A 20,458-nucleotide genomic window follows, 5' to 3' on the forward strand; every position below is an offset into this window, starting at 1 on the left:
TACAGTTATCCTTTTAAGGACTGCCTTTTCTGTAAGAATCTAGGCTCTGTAAGTACAGGAATTACGTCTGTCTTCTTATTATCATGTCCCCAAGTCCTAGCCTATTGTATGCACTAAATAAACAGTTTCTGAACTTATAGTTGAATGAATATTTCAGCTAGGCATTGAAGACAGAATTAAAAACAAGACATGATTGCTGTCATTGAGGAGCTTATAAGATTAAGAGAGAAACACAAACATTTAAGAATTATAATCTGACATGGTTCAGTTCAGTTCAGTTGTTCAGTCGTGTCTGACCCTTTGCGATCCCATGGACTGCGGCATGCCAGGCTTTCCTGTCCATGACATGCTTAGGGCTTTAATAAAGGTACGTATAAAGAAGGAAGGGGCTTCCCATGTGGTACAGTGGTAAAGAATCCACCTGTCAATATAGGAGACACAGGAGACTTGGGTTTGATCCCTGGGTTGGGAAGATCCCCTGGAGTAAGAAATGGTAACTCACTCCAGTATTCTTGCCTGGAAAACCCCATGGACAGAGGAGTCTGGCAGACTACAGGCCATGGGGTTGCAGACAGTTGGACACAACTGAGTGACTGAGCATGCTGCACACATGAGGAAGGAGAGGGCTGTTGCATGGTAACAATCTACACATCAAATCTGTCCTTAGAGTACAGCAACCATAAAAGTTAAAATTTCTTGGATGTACTTTATGTTATAAATTTTAACCCAGGACAAAGTAAATACATTATTCTCAAGCCAAACTAAATTTTAAAAATTGATCCCTAAAATCAGAAAAAAAAAAAGCAAATGACCCTAAGTGTTGGTTAATTTAATGGAATAGCAACACAGAGGAACATTGAAAAGTTATCTTTAAAGCCCAATCATTTGAATGTACATACTTAGTTCAATATACCAGCAATGGTCGTGTGTTGATTCACCTTTTTTACCCTCTGTGATATCTTATTGCAGAATCGGTCCCCAGTTTCCTCAGGCCTCCCTGTGTCAATGCCCTTGGATGTGTGCTCTGTCACTCAGTTGTGGCCAACTCTTTGAGACCTCATGGACTGTAACCTGCCAGGTTCCTCTATCCATGGGATTTCCCAGGCAAAAATACTGAAGTGGGTTGCCATTTCCTTCTCCAGGAGATCTTTCAGACCCAGGGGTTGAAATTATGCCTCTTGTACTGCAGGCGGATTCTTTACCGCTGAGCCACCAGTAAAGACACGGTGCTAGGGCTGCAGAAGCAGACTAGCACTAGCTGGGTGGTTTGAACAACAAATGCTTATTGTACCACAATTATGAGAGTTCGAAGTCTGAGATCAAGATGTCAGCTAGTCCTTGCTTTCTTTGAAGGTTCTAGGAAAGGTTCTTTTCCCGGCCTCTCTTTTAGCTTCTGAGAATTTCTTGGCTTATGGCAGCATAATTCTAATTTTTATATGGTGTTCTCTGTGTGTGTGTATCTGTCTCTAAATTTCCCCCTTTCATAAGGCATATTGGATTAGGTCATGCTTATAAGGTCATATTGCAAATACCATATGATATCACTTATAAGTGGAATCTAAAATATGACATGCGTGCATACCTGCTAAGTCGCTTCAGTCGTGTCTCTTTGTGACCCTATGGACTGTAGTGCATGGGGTTCTCCAAGCAAGAATACTGGAGTGGGTTGCCATTTCCTACTCCAGGGAATCTTCCCAACTGAAGGATCGAACCTGTGTCTCTTATATCTCCTGAACTGCCAGGCAGGTTCTTTACCACTAGCACGATCTGGGAAGCCCCAAAATATGGCATAAATGAATCTCTCTATGAAACAGGAACAAACTCATTGACATAGAGAATAGACTTCTGGTTGCCAAGGCAGAGAGGGGGAAGGGAGAGGTATATACTGGCAGACTGAGGTTGGAAGATGAAATTATCACATTTAGAGTGAATAAACAATAAGGCCCTACTGTATAGCACAGGGAATTATATTCAATATCCTATGATAAGACATAATGAAAAGATATTAAATGTGTGTATATAACTGAGTCACTTTGCTGTACATCAGAGATTGGCACATTGTAAATCAACTATACATCAATAAAAAGACATTGGATTAGAAGGTCATACTGCATTAGGGTCCCACTCTACTCCAAGATGATTTCAGCTTAATTTAACTGATTATATCCGCAACAAATTTAATTCCAATTAAGTTCACACTCTGAGGTATTTGAGGGGATGGTCAGGACTTCAAACTATGAATTAAGAGAAACAATTAAACCCATGACACTTGTTTCGGACAATGAGATGATAGCAAATTTAAAGAAGCAGAGATCTGAAAAGCGCTTGTGCTTTGGAAATTGCTCTCTCTTACGGCCTTTAGAGAAATGCCACTACTACCATGTAAACAAGCGTGGACTAGTCTGCTGGATGATGAGAAAACCATGACCTTGTTGCCCCCATGACAAATGTACAACTAACCTCCATTGGCAGAGACACTGAGGTGACTGGCAGCTGACCTCAGTGAGACAGTCTAGGAGACTAGCAGAAGAAACACCAAGCTAAACTCAAGTCAAATCACATTTTGAGTTGAAAGAAGTCTGTTGTTTTAAGACACAAATTTTGCAATGCTTCGTTATACAACAACAAATAACTTACTGTGTTTTAGGAATATTTGAAGACACCAGTCAATTTCCAACACTCAAGTTTTGAAGCTTTTGCATGAATAACTTGTTGCTATTTCCAACAAGAAAATTTGGCCTGGTAAATTTAGCTGCTACTCAAGCTTGTCTCCTGCCTTTTCACTTCTATTTCAAGGGAGCCTCCTGGAATGAGTAAAGGGATTTTTTACAAAAGGAAGTTCTGTAAATTGCCTTGTTGTATTGTTTAGAGAAAGAAGGAAAAGAGAGAGGCTTCTTTCTCAATGCTATTATTTCTTTCTACATTCTAGATAGCCATCATTCAAGGATTATCGATCTTCCATTTATTTAACAATCAGCACATCCTTAATTCAGCAAGTTTATTTAGCCTCTATAGGCCGCAAGGTGCTTATATAAAAGATGTTGAATACACTTGCTGTATCTTAGGTAGAGTTATCTAGCTATCAGATTTTACAACATACACTCATAATCTCAGAGAGGACTCTAAAATGTTATTTGTTCTAATATCTTACCAATGCAGGAATATTCTCTATGCCATTCCCAACAGGCAATCTTTTCTCGTCTGCTTGCACACTTCTCATGATGAAAGGCTCTTTATCTTATGAGGAAGCCAGTTTCAGTCTAGAATAGCACTGCTTGTCCGTAAGTATTTCCTTCTCTTGACCTCAACTATTCCTTCTCTGACTGCCCAGGTCCTCCAAGGCTCTGTCCTTCCACCATTTTTGCTACAGAATATCTATTTCCTCTTCATGTGACAGCCCTCAGAACAGTCTAACTGTATAGACCTAACAATGTTTCTTCTCTAAAAAGGAATGTTCTGATACATCCAAAGCTCACCAACATTCTTAACAATTTCCAGAACAAGTGGAGAGAGTATTAGAAAGTTTGACTTGGGAAAAAAAAACAGAATTAACTGCAGACAGAAATATAATGAAATAATATGACTCACTACTGCTGTGGGTGCCCTTTCTGGGGAAATATTAGTGAGGTGATCAAGAGAAGTGAACTTTAAGTTCAATTTAATGCCTTTAACAAGAAATGTACCTCACACATGATCAGGATATCTAGGGATTATTTTTCAGTTTCTTCTCAAAGGTGAGCCTGTTTGAGAAGTTGGCTGTTAGAGATGATGTTGATAAAATAAATCTTATTGCCTATGGACTTTTACTCAAGAGACAGTAAGTAAAATGTTCCCCTAGCTGTATTACTCTAGAGGGCAGATTTAAAGGAAGTTTATGATTGTTTCTGTCAGTGAAGATCATACTCTTTATCTTGGTCTTCAACCTGAACTGTGTCCAGCTGAGGAGTGCTTCTATCTTGGACATTGCTATAAAAAGGCATCAACTTTTTCTGAAAATAAACCAAGTTTAGTTAGTGGTTTACTCAGCTCCAGTGCCCACTTATCTTTGAAGAATGTTAAATTAGGAAATAAGTCCACAAATCACTGTATTGAAATTGTTGTTCAGTCACTCAGTCTTGCCCTATTCTTTGCCACCCCATGGACTGCAGCATGCTAGGCTTCCCTATCCTTCACCAGCTGCTGAAGCTTACTCAAACTCATGTCCATCGAGTCAGTGATGCCATCCAACCATCTCGTTCTTGTCGTCCCCTTCTCCTCCTGACTTCAATCTTTCCCAGCATCAGAATCTCTTCTAATGAGCTAGATCTTCGCATTAGTTGGCCATATTATTGGAGCTTCAGCTACAGTCCTTCCAGTGAATATTAAGGACTGATTTCTTTTAGGATTGACTGGTTTTATTTCTTTGCTGTCCAAGGGACTCTCAAGAGTCTTCTCAAACACCACAGTTCAAAAGCATCAATTCTCTGGGGCTCAGCTTTCATTATGGTCCAACTCTCACATCCATACATGACTATTTTTAAAACCATAACTTTGACTAGACAGACGTTTGTCAGAAAAGTAATGCCTCTGCTTTTTAATATGCTGTTTAGGTTTGTCATTGCTTTTTGTCCTAGGAGCAAGGGTCTTTTAATTTAATGGCTGCAGTCACTATCTGCAGTGATATTGGAGCCCAAGAAAATAAAGTCTTTCACTGTTTCCATTGTTTCCCCATCTATTTACCATGAAGTGATGGGACCTGATGCCATGATCTTAGTTTTTTGAATGTTGAGTTTAAAGCCAGCATTTCACTCTCCTCTTTCACTTCATCAAGAGGTTCTTTAGTTCCTCTTTACTTTCTGCTGTTAAGAGTGGTATCATCTGCATATCTGAAGTTATTGATATTTCTCCCAGCAATCTTATTTCAGCTTGGGCTTCAACCAGTCCAGCATTTCACATGATATACTCTACATATAAGTTAAATAAGCAGGGTGACAAAATACACCCTTGAGGTACTCCTTTCCCAATTTGGAACCAGTCCATTGTTCCAATTCTGGTTCTAACTGTTGCTTCTTGACCTGTATACTGGTTTCTTAGGAGGCAGGTAAGGTGGCATTACCATCTCTTGAAGAATTTTTCACAGTTTGCTGTGATCCATACAGTCAAAGGATTTAGTGTAGTCAATGAAGAAGAAGTAGAAATTTTTCTGGAATTCTCTTGCTTTTTCGATGATCCAGCAGAAGTTGGCAATTTGATCTCTGGTTCCTCTGCCTTTTCTAAATCCAGCTTGAACATCTGCAAGTTCATGGTTCACATACTGTTGGAGCCTAGCTTGGAGGATTTTGACCATTAACTTGCCAGAGTGTGAAATGACTGCAGTTTTGAGGTAGTTTGAACATCCTTTGGCATTGCCTATCTTTGGATTGGAATGAAAACTGACCTATTCCAGTCCTGTGACCACTGCTGAGTTTTCCAAATTTGCTGAAATATTGAGTGCAGCACTTTAACAGCATCATCTTTTAGGATTTGAAATAGCTGAGCTGGAATTCCATCACCTCCATTAGCTTTGTTCATAGTGATGTTTCCTAAGGCCCACTTGACTTCACATTCCAGGATGTCTGGCTCTAGGTGTGTGATCACACCATCATGGTTATCTGGGTCATTTAAGATCTTTTTTGTATAATTCTTCTGTGTATTCTTGCCATTTCTTAATATCTTCTGCTTCTGTTAGGTCCATACCATTTCTGTCCTATATTGAAGTTTTGAGGATACAAATGCCTTTAACAGGCAGAAAGGGGTTCCAAGCCTGGCTCCTTCACTTATCAATCATATAAGCTTGAGCAAGTTACTGCTTTTTTCTTAAATCTCTGGTTGTTGTTTTTTTTAATAAAATGCCGATAATAATTACCAGAGAGTAAGAGAATGGTATGTAAGGTTATTTCATTCTTTGAACATGCATACTTAACTTGTATCAAGCAGCAAAGGCCTTGCACTTCTCGTAATGATTATTATTATCGATTATTGAATAACGAAAATGCAATCCTTAAAGTAAAGATGGCTTCTTAGAACATCATAAAAGTAGTTTTCCTTAACTAAAGCAATGGAGCTATTTCAGAGGTGTGTATTATACTATTAAAACATGGAGAAGACAGAAGAAAATTTATTAAAGTTTAGGGTTCAAATATGAAGCAGCTTAGCTTTTGCCCAAGGAGTTTCTGAGCATGTGTTATATGACCAGAATTTGATGTCTGGTCTTCCATGTAAGAGGTGTGAGCCTAGATAAACTTGGATTTCAGTCTCTTCATCCACAGATTAAAAGTCTTCCTTTGTATAATATTAAATGGCTCCTTTTATATTCTACTAAAATTAAATCTTCTCACTCTCTGTTTTTCTTTTAATTATTCCCAAAGTAAGTATCTAGGCATATATATCTTCACTGTTGTAAGTATGTAAACCTTATTTCCTATGGTCATTGATGACAATAATTCTAATCTATTTTATATTATGCCTCTTTCCCACGGCATACAGTATCAAGCTGAGGGTTAAAAATTATAGGTGTTTGGTAAGCCAGTGGAGGATACAATTGATTATGATGAGAGAGAAGACTTAACCACACATTATACTGTGCACTCGTGAAACTCCTATTATTCAACGTATAACTTAAATGGCACATCTTCATTCATAGTTTCCTTTACCATTCCCCCCAACACAGACACATGCATACACCATGCAACAGCCTCAGGATAAGTTACTCAGTTTTCTGTGTGTCTATAAATGTTTTAACTTTAGCAGAGACTGGTTTCTCACTCAGTTTATTTATTTAGGTGCCTGTGACTTCTTCTAGATTTTGAGAGCTTTGAAAGAAAGTGCATATAAATTCTAATATATTACTTAGTATCTGGGTTTCAGAAAATATCTATTCACTGAATGAATAACAATAATGAGAAGGATGAGAATGATAGCAGCTAAATTTATTCGAGTATTTTTTAATGTATTAGGCATTTTTCTGAGCTCTCCATGAATTCATTATATGGACACAACAACTCTATGAGAGAGATACTGTTATTTTCACCATTTTATCAATGAAAAAAACAAGAACAGTGTATTTATTAAATAACCTGCTAGGCAATAAGATTCAGAGTTAGGGATTAAAACCTGATATTTTGCTTCCAATGAATAGTTAATTAAACTCTATTCTATGCTGTCTCTCCTGAACAACTAAATAAATAATTAATGAGCAAATAAAAAGGTCAGGTAGGAGATGGCAACAGTGAACACTGACATTTTAGGAATCAGTGAACTAAAATGGATGGGAATGGGTGAATTTAATTCAGATGACCATTATATCTACTACTGTGCACAAGAATCCCTTAGAAGAAATAGAGTAGCCGTCATAGTCACCAGGAGTCCGAAATGCAGTATTTAGGTGCAATCTCAAAAATGATAGAATGATCTCCATTCGTTTCAAAGGCAAACCATTCAGTATCACAATAATTCAAATCTACACCCCAGCCACTAATGCCAAAGAAGCTGAACACTTCTATGAAGACCTATAAAACCTTCTAGAACTAAAACTAAAAAAAAGATTTCCTTTTTATCATAGGGGATTGGAATACAAAAGTAGGAAGGCAAGAGATACTGTGCGTAACAGGCAAGTTTAGCTTTGGAGTCCAAAATGAGCAAGGCAAAAGCTAATGGAGTGTTGCCAAGAGAACTCACTGGTCATAGCAAAAACCTATTTCCAACAATATGAGAGACAACTCTGCATGTGGATATCACCAGATGGTCAATACCAAAATCAGATTGGTTGTATTCTTTGCTGCCCAAGGTGGAAAAGCTCTGTACAGTGAGGAAAAACAGGACCTGAAGTTGACTACGGCTCAGGTCCTGAGGTCATTATTGCAAAATTCAGTTTTACATTGAAGAAAGTAGGGAAAACCACTAGACCATTCCGATATGATCTAAATCAAATCCCTTATGATTATATGGTAGAGGTGACAAATAGATTCAAAAGATTAGATCTGGTAGACAGAGTGCCTGAAGAACTATGGACAGAGTTCATAACGTTGTACAGGAGGTGGTGACCAAAACCATCCCAAAGAACAAGAAATTCAAGAAGGCAAAATAGTTGTCTGAGGAGGCCTTAAAAATACCTGAGAAAAGAAGAGAGGTGAAAAGCAAAGGAGAAAGGGAAAGACATACCCAACTGAGTGCAGTTAAGTGAAGTCTCTCAGTTGTGTCCAAATCTTTGCAACCCCATGGACTCTAGCCTACCAGGCTCCTCTGTCAATGGGATTTTCCAGGCAAGAGTACTGGAGTGGGTTGCTATTTCCTTCTCCAGGGGATCTTCCCGACCGAGGGATCAAACCTGGGTCTCCCGCATTGTAGACAGACGCTTTTACCATCTGAGCTACCAGGGAAGTCCATTGAGTGCAGAGTACCAAAGAATTGCAAAGAGAGATAAGAAAGCCTTCTTAAGTGAACAATGCAAAGAAATAGAGGAAAACAATAGAATGTGGAAGACTAGAGATATCTTTAGGTAAATTAGAGATACCAAGGGAATATTTCATGCAAAGATGGATAAAATAAAAGACAGAAATGGCAAGGATCTAACAGAAGCAGAAGAGATTAAGAAGAAGTGGCAAGAATACAGAGAAGAACTGTACAAAAATGTCTTAATAACCCAGATAACCACGATGGTGTTATCTAGGTCACTCACCTAGAGACAGACATTCTGGAGTGCAAAATCAAGTGGGCCTTAGGAAGCATTACTATGAATAAAGCTGTTGGAATTCCAGCTGAGCTATTTCAAATCCTAAAAGATGATGCTGTTAAAGTGCTGTACTCAATATTTCAGCAAATTTGGAAAACTCGGCAGTTGCCAGAAGATGGGAAAAGTTCTGTGTTCATTCCAATCCCTAAGAAAGGCAATGCCAAAGATTGTTCAAACTACCTTACAATCATGGTCATTTCACATGATAACAAGGTGATATTCAGAATCCTTCAATCTCGCTTTAGCAGTACATGAACTGAGAAGTTCCAGATGTGTAAGCTGGACTTAGAAAAGGCAGAGGAACCAGAGATCAAATTGCCAACATCTTGCAGGATATAAAATTAACACACAGAAATCCCTTGCATTCCTATACTCCAATAATGAGAAAACAGAAAGAGAAATTAAGGAAACAATACCATTCACCATTGCAACAAAAAGAATAAAATATTTAGGAATATATCTACCTAAAGAAACAAAAGACTTATATAGAGAAAACTATAAAACACTGATGAAAGAAATCAAAGAGGACACAAACAGATGGAGAAATATACCGTGTTCATGGATTGGAAGAATTAATATAGTGAAAATGAGTATACTACCCAAAGCAATCTATAGATTCAATGCAATCCCTATCAAGCTACCAATGGTATTTTTCACAGAACTGGAACAAATCATCTCACAATTTGTATGGAAATATAAGAAACCTCGAATAGCCAAAGCAATCTTGAGGAAGAAGAATGGAACTGGAGGAATCAACCTGCCTGACTTCAGGCTCTACTACAAAGCCACAGTCATCAAGACAGTATGGTACTGGCACAAAGATAGAAATATAGATCAATGGAACAAAATAGAAAGCCCCGAGATAAACCCACGCACATATGGACACCTTATCTTCGACAAAGGAGGCAAGAATATACAATGGAGAAAAGACAATCTCTTTAACAAGTGGTGCTGGGAAAACTGGTCAACCACTTGTAAAAGAATGAAACTAGAACACTTCCTAACACCGTACACAAAAATAAACACAAAATGGATTAAAGATCTAAACGTAAGACCAGAAACAATAAAACTCCTAGAGGAAAACATAGGCAAAACACTCTCCGACATAAATCACAGCAGGATCCTCCATGACCCACCTCCCAGAATATTGGAAATGAAAGCAAAAATAAACAAATGGGACCTAATTAAAATTAAAAGCTTTTGCACAACAAAGGAAACTATAAACAAGGTGAAAAGACAGCCTTCAGAATGGGAGAAAATAATAGCAAATGAAGCAACAGACAAACAATTAATCTCAAAAATATACAAGCAACTTCTGCAGCTGAATTCCAGAAAAATAAACGACCCAATCAAAAAATGGGCCAAAGAACTAAACAGACATTTCTCCAAAGAAGACATACAGATGGCTAACAAACACATGAAAAGATGCTCAACATCACTCATTATTAGAGAAATGCAAATCAAAACCACAATGAGGTATCATTTCACACCAGTCAGAATGGCTGCTATCCAAAAGTCTACAAGCAATAAATGCTGGAGAGGGTGTGGAGAAAAGGGAACCCTCTTACACTGTTGGTGGGAATGCAAACTAGTACAGCCACTATGGAGAACAGTGTGGAGATTCCTTAAAAAACTGGGAATAGAACTGCCATATGACCCAGCAATCCCACTGCTGGGCATATACACCGAGGAAACCAGAATTGAAAGAGACGCGTGTACCCCAATGTTCATCGCAGCACTGTTTACAATAGCCAGGACATGGAAGCAACCTAGATGTCCATCAGCAGACGAATGGATAAGGAAGCTGTGGTACATATACACAATGGAATATTACTCAGCCATTAAAAAAAATACATTTGAATCAGTTCTACTGAGATGGATGAAACTGGAGCCCATTATACAGAGTGAAGTAAGCCAGAAAGAAAAACAACAATACAGTATACTAATGCATATATATGGAATTTGAAAGATGGTAACGATAACCCTATATGCGAGACAGAATAAGAGACACAGATGCATGGAACAATTTTATGGACTCTGAGGGAGAAGGTGAGGGTGGGACGTTCTGGGAGAATAGCATTGAAACATGTATATTATCATATGTGAAACAGAACACCATTCCATGTTCGATGCATGTGACAAGGGCTCAGGGCCGGGGCAATGGGATGATCCAGAAGGATGGGATGGGGAGGGAGGTGAGTGGGGGGTCCAGGAAGGGGAACACATGTAAACCCATGGCTGATTCATGTCAATGTATGGCAAAAACTATTACAATATTGTAAAGTAATTAGCCCCCAACTAAAATAAATAAATTTATAAAAAAATAAAAAAAATAAAAAAAAATTGCCAACATCTGTTGGATCACAGCAAATGCAGAGGAATTCCAGAAAAGCATCTACTTCTACTTCATTGAATATGCTAAAGCCTTTGACTGTGTGGATCACAATAAACTGTGGAAAAATCTTAAAGAAATGGGAATACCAGACCATTTTACCTACCTCCTGAGAAATCTGTATGCACATCAAGAAGCTACAGTTAGAACTGGACATGGAATAACTGACTATTTCAAAAAGGGGAAAGGAGTAGGTCAAGGCTGTATATTGTCACCCTGCTTATTTAATTTCTATGCAGAGTACATCATGAGAAATACTGGGCTGGATGAATCACAAGCTGGAATTAAGATTGCCATGAGAAATATCAACAACCTCAGATATGGAGATGATACCACTCTAATGGTAAGAAAGCAAAGAGGAACTAAATATCTCCTTGATGAGGGTTAAAGAGGAGAGTGAAAAAGGTGGCTTCAAACCCAATACTCTAAAAACCAAGGCCATGCCATCTGGTCCCATCACTTCATAGCAAATAGATGGGGAAAAAGTGGAAATAGTGACAGATTTTATTTTCTTGGGTCCAAAATCACTGTGGATGGTGACTGCAGCCCTGAAATTAAAAGATTCTTGCTCCTTGGTAGGAAAACTATGACAAACCTAGACAGTGTAGTAAAAATCAAAGACATCACTTTGCCAACAAACATCCATATAGTCAAAGCTATAGTTTTTCCAGTAGTCATATACAGATGTGAGAGTCAGACCATAAAGAAAGATGAGTGTGGAAGAATTGATACTTTCGAATTGTGGTGCTGGAGAACACTTGAGGGTCCCTTCTACAACAAGGAGATCAAAGCAGTCAATCTTAAAGGAAATCAACCCTGAATATTCCTTGGAAGGACTGATGCTGAAGCTGAAGCTCCAAAAATTTGGCCACCTGATGCGAAGAGCCAACTCACTTTATAGACCCTGATGCTGGGAAAGATTGAAGGCAGGAGGAGAAGGGGATGACAGAGGATGAGATAGTTGGATGGCATCACTGACTTGAGGGACATGAGTTTGAGCAAGCTCCGAGAGCTGGTGATGGACAGGGAAGCCTGACATGCTATATAGTCCATGGGGTTGGAAAGAGTCAGACATAACTTAGTGACTGAACAACAACAATAGGCAAGTAGAGACTATCTTCTTGTCCTAGAGGAATGGAAAATAGATACATATTTTGAAAGAAGAAGGAGAAAACAGTCTTGAATTTCTTCCTGGTCATTGTTGCAGAGCAGTCTGTATTGGGTGTTTTTAATTTATTTGAGCACTTTTGTTTATTTGGAAATTGTCATTTGGAAAGTGTGTTGCCATTTCAGAAGCAAAGGTTGAAAACTGAGGTGGGAGTGGGGAAAACTGGAGACATATATGGCATGGTTAGGATTAGTCAACAGATGCAGTGTGTAGGTCCCAAGGGGAAATGATGAACTCTGATACACTTCACTTGGGTTGGCCTTGAGCAGAGCCGACTCAACACAAGAGCAGTCTGACAAGAAACTCATTCCTGGTAATACCCGAACTTAAGGCAGTCATCCCTCATGTTGGGGCAAACTGCACGGTGTTAAAGCAACAGTTTATGATGCGTGTGTGTGTATTTTATGGAAGCATTCCTAGACAGTGACAAAAAGATTATTCAGTAACTGGTGTCTGGTGTTGGGACTGCTGATGAACATTTGAGGAAGAATTAATCCATTTTTGTTTCCATAGCTTATTAAGAATAGCATATTACATATATATGGAGAGGGAAATGGCAATGCACTCCAGTATTCTTGCCTGGAGAATCCCACGGACAGAGGAACCTTGCAGACTACAGTCTGTGGGGTCGCAAGAGTGGGACACAACTTAGAGGCTAAACTACTACTACCAAAATTCGAATTGGAGAAGGAAATGGCAACCCACTCCAGTATTCTTGCCTGGAGAATTCCATGGACAGAGGAGCCTGGCGGGCCGCAATCCATGGGGTCACAGAGAGTCAGACATGACTGAGTGACTAACACACACACATATTACATGTATATAAACTATGACCTCCCCTAAAAAGGAATTCATATAATCTTTGCAACAATAAACCTTCTGAAAATCAGAGTCAGTGGGGATGTTTTAAGCTTGAAAGCCACAAAATAAATTTGAAAGAAAAAACTAACGTTTAGCTACATGTAAGTTAAAAGCTTTCCCTGTAGAAATAACCAAGATTAAAAGGAAGGCAACAAGTTAGGTAAAATGATCATGTATGATAACACATTTCTACTATAGAGAATACGATAGCAAGGGAAAAAATAGAAAGCTTCTAACAAATAAATATGGAAAAAACATACACAATTCATAAAAGAGAAAACAATAGTTTAAAACAAATGGAAAACTATTCAACCTTACTAGTAATCAAAGAAATGTAAATTAAAATGAGATACCATTTTTGTTGATCAAATTTATGAACATTTAAGAACTTTGTAATATCCACAATAGTTTTTATAAACTACTGATGAAATATAAAATGATACCACTTTTGAAGATATAGAGTCTAAATATGAAATTTCTCCTAAATAAATAAATGCAACATATAAAGGTCTACACCAAATTATCCATCAAAGTATTATTTGTAATAATACAAATAATCAGAGTATTATTTTTTCAAATCCTAATGATGATGCTGTTAAAGTGCTGCACTCAATATTCCAGCAAATTTGGAAAACTCAGAAGCAGCCACAGGACTGGAAAAGGTCAGTTTTCTTTCCAATCACAAAGAAAGGCAATGCCAAAGAATATTCAAACTTCCATGCAATTGTACTCATCTCACGTGTTAGCAAAGTAACACTCAAAATTTTCCAAGCCAGGTTTGAACAATACATGGACCATGAACTTCCAAATGTTCAAGCTGTATTTAGAACCAGAGACCAAATTGCCAACATCCACTGGATCATAGGAAAAGCAAGAGAGTTACAGAAAAACATATACTTCTGCTTTATTAACTATGACAAAGCCTTTGACTGTGTGGATCACAACAAATTGTGGAAAATTCTTAAAGAGATGGGAATATCAGACCACCTTACCTACCTCCTGAGAAATCTGTATGCAGGTCAAAAAGAAACTGTTAGAACCGGACATGGAACAACAGACCAGTTCCAAATTGGGAAAGGAGTACATAGAGGATGTATATTGTCATCCTGCTTATTTAACTTGTATGAAGAGTACATCATGCAAAACATGGGGCTGGATGAAGATGGAATCAAAATTGCCAGGAGAAATATCAGTAACCTCAGATAGGCAGATGACACCACCCTTATGGCAGAAAGTGAAGAACTAAAGTGTCTCTTGATGAAAGTGAAAGAGAAGCGTGAAAAAGCTGGCTTAAAAAACTCAACATTCAAAAAACTAAGATCATAGCATCCAGTCCCACCAGTTCAGTTCAGTCGCTCAGTCATGTCTGACTCTTTGTGACCCCATGAGCCACAGCACGCCAGGCCTCCCTGTCCATCACCAACTCCCAGAGTTTACCCAAACTCATGTCCATTGAGTCGGTGATGCCATCCAACCATCTCATCCTCTGTCATCCCCTTCTCCTTCCATCTTCAATCTTTCCCAGCATCAGGGTCTTTTCAAATGAGTCAGCTCTTCATATCAGGTGGCCAAAGGATTGGAGTTTCAGCTTCAGCATCAGTCCTTCCAATGAACACCCAGGACTGATCTCCTTTAGGATGGACTGGTTGGATCTCCTTGCAGTCCAAGGGACTCTCAGGAATCTTCTCCAGCACCACAGTTCAAAAGCATCAATTCTTTGGCGCTCAGCTTTCTTTATAGTCCAACTCTCACATCCATACATGACTACTGGAAAAACCACAGCCTTGGCTAGAAGGACTGGATCCCATGATCTTGGTTTTCTGAATGTTAAGCTTTAAGCCAACTTTTTCACTCTCCTCTTCCAGTCCCACCACTTCATTGCAAATAGATGGGGAAACAATGGAAACAGTGAGAGACTTTATTTTCTTGGGTTACAAAATCCCTGTAGATGGTGACTGAAGCCATGAAATTAAAAGACGCTTGCTCCTTGGAAGAAAAGCTATGACCAACCTAGACAGCATATTAAAAAGTAGAGACATTACTTTGCCAACAAAGGTCCATCTAATCAAAGCTATGGTTTTTCCAGTAATCATGTACGGATGTGAGAGTTGGACTATAAAGAAAGCTAAGCACTGAAGAATTGATGCTTTTGAACTGTGGTGTTGGAGAAGACTCTTGAGAGTCCCTTGGGCTGCAAGTTGATGCAACCAGTCAATCCTAAAGGAGATCAGTGCTGAATATTCATTGGAAGGACTGATGCTGAAGCGTGAAAACTCCAATACTTGGGCCACCTGATGCGAAGAACTGACTCATTGGAAAAGATCCTGATGCTGGGAAAGATTGAAGGAAGGAGGAAAAAGGATGAGGGTGAGATGGTTGGATGGCATCACCGACTCGATGGACATGAGTTTGAACATGCTCCGGATGTTGGTGATCGACAGGGAAGCCTGGTGTGCTGCAGTCCATATGGTCACAAAGAGTTGAACACGACTGAGCATTGAACTGAACTGATTATTTGTAATACCAAAACATTCGGAAACAACTTTAATGTTAAATAATGCAATGAATTTAAAAAATTGATAGTATCTAAAGACTCTGCCTGCCTAGACAGAAGACACTATAGACATGGGTTCAATCCCTGGGTTGGGAATATCTCCTGGAGTAGGAAATGACAACCCATTTCTGTATTCTTGCTTGGAAAATTCCATAAACAGAGGAGCTTGGTTGGCTTCAGTTTATGGGTAGTCAGTGATCAGGCATGACTGACCGCACACACACTCTCTCTCTAACCAATATAGTATTTTCAATAATTGAAATATTCATTCACAAATTGTAGGTTACTAGTTAATTACAAAAGAGAACCTACAGAATTGTATATCTCAATTAAAATTTAAAGTATTTTTGTAAGTCTACATACAAAAAACAAAACTGGAAAAATAACCAGAATGTTAACATGAATAGATTTATATAAATCCTTGCTTTTATCTGTCTTCTTTTCCTTGGTGGCCTCATTTCATTTAATAAGCATGTATGACTTTTATAATAGAGAAATAAATGAACATTAAATAAACCTCTTCCTGATTCTATTTTAAAAGGAGACTTTATATAAACATGGATGTATAATGAGAGAGGATATGATTCCATTAAGAAAAGACAGGCTGAATAAGATGCTGAGAATCACACGTAACACATTAGGAGGAACATGAGGGCAATACAAATAAGTTTTAAGCAGGTACTTAACGGGATGCAGAACAGGTTTTTATTTTGTTTTGTTTTAGTATAATGTTGTTTCCTTTGGTAGGGGAAAAGACAGTGTTTCTTTTACACACCAGCAGAATTTGCTGTTACCTCTTTTCTCTTTCTGCTATTCCAATTACATGCAAAATACCCAGAAGGAAATAACCAGCTTCTTAATTGCTTGTCTTGAAAATTCAAACCTATAAATTGATAGCAAATGCCACCTTATCAAGTAGAACCCAAAAATGTTTAATTAAGTCTCTATAATACTCCCAGGAAACTGGAAAATATACAGAGGAATTGTATTTACAAGTACCTTGATTTCTATTCACCTGTGGCATTTTATGAATTATAACAATTTCATTTTAAGTTACTGCACTTGCTGTGATAATTAGAGAGGGTTTTTGCAATGACACAAGTAGATGTGGAAAGCTGGGTTATTTCAACAACTACCTGTTGTCTGATCTTGAAAGTGATCAAATTAGTCAGAACAAAGCACATTCATTTGTATTTTGTACAGATGCTGCTGGTGGTTGAACTCGCTCTTTATGGCCTTTCAAAATATGAGGCATAACCATAATTTGGAATTGTTTTATTTCATCCTCAGGCAGAGTCAAAAATAGGGGGCTGTTTGGGGAGTTGTTAGCCTCACTGGGCAATGATCTGGGAGCTTTTCTAAGCTGGAGTCATGGTGCTAATAATCAGCCAAATCCAGCTGCCCACTTGTATGTCTCCATTTTCCTCCTCTGTGGATTGCAGAAGGTGTCACAAGTTTCACAAAGCAGCTGCATCTAAGGGCCATAAGCCACCCACTGTACCCCTCGCATAATCTTTCATGCCCCAGAGCTCATCAGCGGTTTTTGAGAGCTATGGTGCCTTCTAATGCATCCTTTGCTCATGAGGAATTGCTCAGCAGAATGGGCTATTATAATGGGCACACCATATTCAATAGATTGTCACCATCTGTTCCACCTTCCAATTACCAAAGCAAATGGAAATCAAGAGGCAAAGACATCAGAAATCCCAGATAATATTTTCTGTTCATTATGTCTTTTGCCTGATGTGGGTTTTTAAAATTTCATTTGGAACACATTGTAGGATGAAGCACACTTTCTTTCTATTACAGAGACACAATTAGAATATTGGGATCCAACACTGAGAGAAAATTACTCTTTGCAAAGTGCATGTGGAGACATTCAGCATCCTGACCTCTATTATACAGTAGAGATTTCTGCTCAAGCTTACAAAACTCTCATAATGTTAGGTCTGAAGTGAAAGAGCAGTAACTCCCTGAGCTGCCATCGCCTGGGGAACAGTAAATGGAGTTGTACAAGTAGGTACTGTGGCATCGATGTGTTCATATTTCTGCCCAATAGGCAATGGGTTTTCAGCAAGACTTGAAGCAGAGTGTGACTATTCCCACTGAAGTGGTGTGTGTGCATGTGCCGGGGAGTATTGAAGGAGATTGAAGTGACAGGTCAGCAGATATGAAATTAATGCTGATTCTAAAAGAGAAATAAGATGCTAAAGATAGCACGAGTTGGAAACACTCACTTTGAGGAAAGAGTGCTCCAGCAGCACACAGCCATTCTGGAGATTAAACAGGCAATGACTAAGAATGAATAATCATACTAAAGGTCCTAATGTAAAAAGCAGACATTATAAGCAGGGCAAGGCCCCAGAATGTTGAAACCAGTGGGATACAAAATGGTTTTGAAATGGGTCAGATCTATATTCTTAGCCATGTGTGTTAAGAATCCACTTTTGTAAGTGGAAAGAAACTGGAGATTAGGGTAGAAAAACATGTGACTAAAAGCTGGTTGTCTAGGAGTTGGTACCATTGACATATTTCTCAATACAGTGTCTTCATCTTCAATGAATAATTCTGTGTTCTTCGCAAAGTCTTATGCTAAGTGAACACTCTGCTTATCTATATAATCAGCATACTTGGCTATTATATTCAAGATTCTGTTGCTTAGAATGGGCAAAATTGGAAAACATCAGCCTCATGTTCAGTGTTAATTCACTTTGTCGAACACTTTTCTGTCTTTATATACATAAATTGGTTATCCATTTCCAAATTACTCAGCCTATTTACAAAGAACTGGCATTAACTGAATTGTCAATGTTGTTGCTGTTCAGTCGCTCAGTCAAGTCTGACTCTTTGCCACCCCATGGATAGCAGCACGCCAGGCTTCCCTGTCCATCACCATCTCCCAGAATTTGCTCAAATTCATGTCCATTGAGTCGGTGATGCCATCCAACCATCTCATCCTCTGTTGTCCCCTTCTCCTCCCACCTTCAATCTTTCCCAGCATCAGGGTCTTTTCAAATCAGTCAGCTCTTCACATCAGGTGGCGAAAGTATCGGAGCTGCAGCTTCAGCATCAGTCCTTCCAATAAATCTTCAGGGTTTATTTCCTCAGGATTGCCTAGTTTGATTTGCAGTCCAGGGGACTTTCAAGAAGTCAGTTCTTATCCCTGAATTAGCTAGGTTTGTGGTATGTACAGCTACCAAAGAGTAGCATAACAATAGATCTATTTCTGGGTTGGGTATGCTTGGTACCTTGATATGCTTCTGATATTAAGACAAAACCATTTGTCCTGTCCCCCACATTCTCATGAAGGAATGAAGTGCATGTATATTTCTGAAAGTTTGTGGCTAAACACTGAGAGCATAAACACAGGCTTCTACTCATTACCAATGACTGTCTCAAAAGATTGTGTATATGTAACTTTCTCTCAGCACAGTCAATAGGATGGGCCCTGGTGATGAGTATTAAAAATGCTAATTGCTAGCCCCCCACCCTCTCTTTTTGCTAATAGTAATTTGTTTTATGTGTTTTCTGAATGAAAGGTCATTCACAGCTATCATTTGGGACCTGCATTTATTTATTAATGTATTTATTTTATGCATTTATGTACTTATTTTTTAGTTAATCACGTTTTTAAAAACAGCTTTATTGAGGTCTACACATATTTACACTGTGCAATTTTATAAATTTTTGATGTATTTATGCTCCTATGAAACTCTCATCACAATCAAGAGAATAAACATAATCATCATTCTGGAAAGCTTTCTTGTTTTCCTTTGCAATTCCTCCTTTATGCCTCTCCCTACTCCTCATTGCTGTTCGGCTTTTTGTCAATACAGATTAGTTTACATTTTCTAGAGTTTTATCTAAATGTAAGCATACATAATGCACTTCTTTTTATCAGACTTCATTCTTTCAATGTAGTCATTTTGAGATTCATCCATGCTGTTGCATGTCGCAATAGCCTGATTCATTTTATTGTTGGTAACCGTATTATACAGTTGTTTATCCATTCACCTGTTGATGGAGATGTGAGTTATTTCCAGTTTGGGGCTATTACAAATAATGCCACTTTGAACATTCATGTATAATAGAGTAAACATTTTAGTTTTCTATATTTTATATTTCACAGCAGGAACTCAAACTAAATCAACGCTTTTTTTGGCATCTGGAATGGACATTAAGGCTTTCCTGGAATTTATGAAACCATATAACAGGTGACAAGTATGTAAGCAGAAATCTGGCTCATTTATTCACTAGCTCTTTTTCCTTAATGATTTTGTTTTACGTGCATACAAAGATACTGCTATTTAACCAATAAAAAAAATTTATTGGAAGAGCCACTAAATCCAGTCTCTGATTCAACCCTGTAAAATATCACACAGAGGGACATAGAATAAACTGTTTTTCAGCAAATGATCCCATTTCTTCAATTTTAAGATGCCCATTTTGCCATATTTTAGCCCTTTGAAGATGTGGATGCATTCTTCAGTTGATGTATATATTTAATGTAGAGTTTCTGTCCCCCTCTTAAATATCTATCAACTGATGAATGCATAAACATAAATGATATACCCATATGATGGAATATTGTTCACCAATAAAAAGAAATGAAGTACATATATATGGTACAATGTAGATAGACGAACTTGAAAATATTATACTACATGGAAGAAGTCAGTCACAAAAGATCACATATTGTATGATTCCATTTACATGAAATATTTAGAATATGCA

General features: G+C 38.2%; 1 long non-coding RNA gene across 6 annotated transcripts in view; it reads right to left on the reverse strand.

Annotated features, from left to right (window-relative positions):
* Nucleotides 1-20,458, reverse strand: part of LOC145523457 (uncharacterized) — a 245,234-nt gene that overhangs the window by 219,688 nt on the left and 5,088 nt on the right. Inside the window, exon 1 of one of the 6 annotated variants that reach the window (XR_014066570.1) lies at nucleotides 3,152-3,376. The exons of 4 other annotated variants lie outside the window; for them this stretch is intronic. This is a non-coding gene — a long non-coding RNA (uncharacterized LOC145523457). Of the gene's footprint in view, nucleotides 1-3,151; nucleotides 3,396-20,458 lie in introns of those variants that run through there. One more of the 6 variants, XR_014066569.1, reaches the window with a different exon arrangement.

This window comes from Giraffa tippelskirchi, chromosome 10 (genome assembly GCF_054371585.1).
Source record: "Giraffa tippelskirchi isolate mGirTip1 chromosome 10, T2T-mGirTip1v1.2.pri, whole genome shotgun sequence".
Lineage (NCBI taxonomy): Eukaryota > Metazoa > Chordata > Mammalia > Artiodactyla > Giraffidae > Giraffa > Giraffa tippelskirchi.